We start from the raw sequence: 6,000 nt of genomic DNA on the forward strand, positions 1-6,000 counted from the left end.
CTCATTTCAAATTCCACTGGACAGAGCACTAGTTCTTTCTTTGATTTTTTTCATACCCTGTACAAAACATTCGAACTTACAGTATATAATACTTATTACATACTGATTTGGAAACTTTATACGACTACGTTCGGATGGGTGAACGGCGATGTTTGTAATTCCAATATAAATCCTATATGCGCTTTTCAATTCCGCAATCCCGCATTAATAGTTTGTCCCTCAGATAGGTTCATGACAGTGCATCAACACGTGTTACCATCCTATATTTTTCATTCTCATTAGATCCAAATATTTGTTCCCAGTTGTTACGATTGTATTATCTTAAACTGTGTAACATAAAAGCAAAGCCAACAAGTTAAGCGAAATCAACAAATAAGTAATTTCTACTGACTACAAAGTGAGAATTGAAATGAACTTTATTTGTGAAATAAATTCCTAATAATTCTAGACTTTTTATCACAAGTCCAAACCTATGTGATGTTCCGTATGAATTTCAATAGTTTTGAATCTGCTGACATACCAATAGCCTTGAATGTGTTGAAGATGCATACTGATGTAATACAGGACGTTTTCGAAATGAGTTCTCTGTAATCCCGAGTAGTGTTTTAGTCTAAAACGTTAATGAGCATTTGTAATTCCAATGAATAATTTGAATAAATAATTCCTGTCAAAATGTAGTTAAACAAAATAGTAAATGACACCACAGACAAAACTTAAGATGAAAATGAAGACTTTGATTACATAAATCTCTTTATATACACCCCACTTGAACTATGTCGCAATAGCATTTTCTGAAAACCTAATGGAAAATTCCAAAATATTGTCAACAAGTTCGCTACCAAGACATATCAAACTTGTAAACAAGGTTAGGCCTTGAACTCAATTTCAAGTATACAGATTGCAAAAAACACAACTAACAAATATCGGGTGAGCAAAAACTCTACATTCTACCACAGACAAAATTAAGCACATAATATAAATTGGATATACATAACAAGGTACAGAAAAAATTGTTAAAGAAACGAACAAGATATTTCGTTTAAATGATAATCATAAGAAGATCTTAAAAAACAGCTAGACGATTGAAGTAATACTATATGTATAAAGTAATACTATATGTACAAAGTAATACTGAAAGCATAAAGTAATTATATATGTATCAAGTAATAATATACGTTTGAAGTAATGCTACATGTATAAAGTAATCCTACATGTTTGTAGGCATACTACATGTTTGGAGTAATATAACATGTAGAAAGTAATAATTACTACATTTATAAAGTAACACTATATGTTTGAAGTAATAAAACATGTTTGGAGTAATACTACATATATAAAGTAATACTATATGTATAAAGTAATACTACATGTATGAAGTAATACTACACGTATAAAGTAAAATGTTATGCGCGTAATTGATGGTAGAAGCCTACTTGACTACTCACCTGCCTTTCGTCATGTTTGTAAGTTATAAATAAGTTATTTACTGATATTTGACTTCAGGACCTAGACTTATTTACAAATTAGAATGTTCTGGAAGCAAACGTTTTGACCCACATCCTGGTCATTTTATTGTGATTTAGTTTTTATATAAGGATAGAGTATACAAAATTATTCGTTGCCTTTTTAAGTTCAGTCTGTGTAATTATTTACTGTTGTGTTCAAATACAATTTATTTTTTTTAAAAATCACTTATTTAGATTATTCATTGGAATAACAGAGTGCTTATTGACTCTTTGGACTAAACACTCTTTTGGGATTATTGCGAATTTATTCAAAGACGTTCTGTGTTTTTTCATTCCGATACATCAAGACAGTTGGTACATCAAAGTAGTTAAGTCTATTGGTAGACGAGCAAATACAATATTGGAATTCTTTCTTAACACTAACACGATAAAAAGAACAATTATTTGATAGGTGTGATCAGCCAAGAATGCATGTCAAGACTACGATAATCTCAGATAACTCATACTAACTGTAGAGTTAAGTTGGAGAATTGACGTTAAGACCTACCTTGATGAGCGAAAGGTCGAAGCATTCGAAAATGCTGCTCGTACAGCTGATAATTATTCCTTGAATCCTTGTTTCTTTAATCGATAGGTCTTTCTCTTAGCAATGTTTTGATTTTCTTTTTTTAAAAAAAAACATGCTCAGTCTCATACAAGTACTTCTAAATCTCACTGTGGCACAACTTTTAGGAATCAAGGGTCTGATAAGACTGATAAAAATGCTTATCTCTTCCTACGTGCACTTGTTGCACGAAAAGAGAGCACGTTATTTTTTAATGTAACCGATCGAAATATAACCCGCAGAATCAATACAGAGCTTTTCGAAATACTCTTATTTCAAAGGGGTCAAGGTCAATGTCATGTATTAAAAGCAACACAGTTTATTGAGTCAAATCCCCAGCCTTCTGTATTATGGAAATATATGAACCATTCATATCGAAAAGTTCTGTATCGCTTATTAGTGATTCCCCCCAATCATATCCTTATTCAAATTTTGAGGGACACATGCGCTTTTCAGAATTGTTCATTATCAGGTACTTTGATTTTTATAAGAAGTATTCTTCTGATTAAAGTGTTCTTTGTCAGAATTCAGAATGCAGCTTCATTAATGTTCCTGTCCATTGTAAAACTTTGTCATCAGACTTAGTATCAGGACCCCTGTCAGTCGGTACAGTGCCGTCTTTACCTATTATTTATTACCAGGCAATGACCTGGCTGGATATAAGGTTGTGGTCAATCCTCTTGTAAATAACAAGTCTTGTTTGGATCAGAAAGTCGATCCTATTGAAAATGAAATCCCTGATTCATACAGTTTTTGCAGTTATCAGAGCTATGGCTCAAGGAGCTCTTGCGAATGATATTGATCTGAAAATTACGCCTTTAGCTGACACATTGTTTCCTAGGCTTTAAATGAGGTCACTTTTGCTACTGGTACGTATCAATCAAAGGGTATTGATCACAATGATCCTCTTTTTTTACTACTCATGCTCGTCATTCTAATCAGGGTGGCAAATGACATTGTCAAACAGGATACAGACCCTGAGATCCAGCAGCAGAGAATTATGAGGTATATCGTGATGGTGTAATTATAAACTGTCGACTAAAAACATGATCGGTGCTGTTAATAGTACTGGTTATCTCATATTCAATGCCGGGAAAAATAAAATATATTATTGTTGGAAAATCGTGTACGAGTGTTTCCATGTAGTAATAGAAAAAGGTCTTGTGATTGATCATTTTAATTTAGATCAGAAAAATAATTCTTTATGTAAATTAGAAGCTGTTACACAGAGTCAGAATTGCGATTTTGGTTATAACTGTAAAACACAATAAACACGCAAAAGCTGTTAAATCTCTGAATATGGAGACTAGCGAAGAGATAATATTTCAACCAATCAATGCAGCTGGAAAACATTTTGATATTTACTCGCGTTCGGTACAATATGTCACAGATAATATAAACAAATCAGCATTTTTGAACGAATATTTAAAACAATAGTTCAGTATTACACACTGCAAGAAATGTGAACGGAGATAAATCTGTAAAACTTTCTCCGATAGAGTAATTAAGTAGTTGTCTCGCTTGTTACTGCTTAATATTATATGACTGTCGCATTTCGTATGTGGCTCACGCATTGTATTTCTTGTCCCCATCGACAAAGTCGTCGACTACGTCAGGGGATTCTGAAAGGGTGACCGTCCATCATTTTTGCATAAAATTCAGAAAACAAGAATCATATCGTTAGTGTGCTGATCCAGGTAAACATTATACAGACCATTTTGTTGTAATTGTCTGGCAAGAACAAGGGATGTAACTCTGTCATGACTGTGTCAGGGGATGAGTAGAAAGATTAAATAAATGTCCTACTTGTATTTTACACTACTTTCATTTTTAAATAATTATTTTTTCTTTTTTCTTTTTGTTAGTTTTCAAGAAAAATTATCTTTTTTTCTTAATCTGTCAGGTTTCTTGATTCCTCTAGATTTTGTAAATAATAATAATCAATGAAAAAGAAAAATACAAACAGCGAACAAACCACGTACGTTGTGTGAGCTAATGTTTGATTTCAAAGTATTGGTCAGCTTATATAGTATAGAATCAGTATTATCGTTGGGGGTTCGCCTTAATTGCTCAACATTCAATGGAAAAAATATACCCTCCAACCATGTCACTACGTGGTATGTGCTCTTTTGCACCCCTGGGGTTGATCGTGGGAGAGTGTGCAGAAATCTGCCGAACGTAAAAAAGGCCGTTTGTATGTGTTGTGCCGTCCATAGAATTAAAAATTAAATTGGGTTAGTGTTGTGCGGTCCTTAGAATTAAGATTAAATATATTGTAAATAGCTGTGTTGTTCTGGCCATAGAATTAAGAGTCTATATATACTGTAAATATGTATATATGTAATCCTCTGGACCTGCTAGAATATCGTTTGGTAATAAAAAGTTTTAACTGGGTGTTTTGCCGTCAATAGAATTAAGTTAGAATTGTATATTGTGTTGTCTATTGAATTAAGATTATATAAACTGTAAATACTGTAAATATATGTGTTGTGCCCCCTTAGAATTAAGATTATATATGTACCATCTGGATCTTCTAGAATGTCGTTTGACAATCTAGGGATGCAAAAGGGATTCAAATGGGGGCTGTGCCATCATTAGATGTAAGATTATATATAATGCTGTAAATAAGCTACTATAGTTAAGATTTTGTGCAGTACCGTCTTGAGAGCTAAGATTATTTATACTAAAAGTATGTGTTGTGTAAAATAAAATTGATTTTGAATATATATTTATTATATAATGAATTACGAAAAAAGTAATTCTATTATTTCAGCGATTGAAAAATTACATGATGAAGGTATACAAATTTCTGATCAACTTCATCTTTAAAAAAATATTTGTGATATTGAATAATTACAACAACGAAAATTTGAAGATATATGTACATTACCAGCAGAGTACCGATTCATTAAGTTGATTCATCAGTCTATGTTACGATCCTTGGCGACAGTGAAAGATACACAAGTTGCACAATTCGTTTCACTCTCACACGAGATTGAGAAAAGTAGATTAGAATTGTATCACAAATAAGAAGTCTAAAAGATTGTGAATACGCGCATAAGACAGTTGAGAAAAATTATGTCTGATCGTGAAACGATCAATTGCAAAAGTGGTGATACAGTCATTAGTGATTTTGAAAGTGAATGTCTTGACACCGAGTAATATTCATTCTGATTCAGATGATAATATTTATTTATTATTTGTGCAAATATTATTGTATGTATAAAAAAATCTGCCTTGAATATATCAATGATGCAATTTTCCTTATTTTGAGTAGCATTTACCCTATCAAATTTATGAAATCGGACCGAGACATTCTATTCTAAATATCATTTACCACAGCAAATTATGAGGTCTGGATGAGAATCAATAAATAGAACTATGTTATAATATATTTATTTGTTATTTGTGAAATCTTTGTTGTATTTTTCTTTTCTGCCTTGGCTTTGACAAGGATGAGATTTGTGTTATTTTGAGTATCATTTATCCCATCAATTTGGTGAAATTGTTTGATAATCTGATTTAATTTGTGCAATATTCCATCAATTTAATGAAATTATTTGATAATCTAAACCATATGGGGCAATATACCCGTCAAATATGCGAAATTAATCATTAATCCAAAATAATAGTAATAGCATTGAACGCATTCTAAAATCAATGATAAAATCATTGAATATAAAATCGTTAATGAATCTGACTAATAATCTGAAAAAGTATTGTTATTATATCAATCGATTTGATGAAATTATTTGATAATCGGAAGAAAAAAACTATGGGTAATATACCCATCAATCTGAAGAAATTGGCCTTATTTTTATTCTGAATCAGATTAAATTATTTATTTTTCATTTGATAATAATATTTATTCAGAATGAGATTATACTATTTTTTAACCTGATCAAATTCAATTCAAGAATGTGCATAATT

Source organism: Sinohyriopsis cumingii, chromosome 18 (assembly GCF_028554795.1).
Source record: "Sinohyriopsis cumingii isolate HCF-2022 chromosome 18, ASM2855479v2, whole genome shotgun sequence".
NCBI classification, from domain to species: Eukaryota; Metazoa; Mollusca; class Bivalvia; order Unionida; family Unionidae; genus Sinohyriopsis; species Sinohyriopsis cumingii.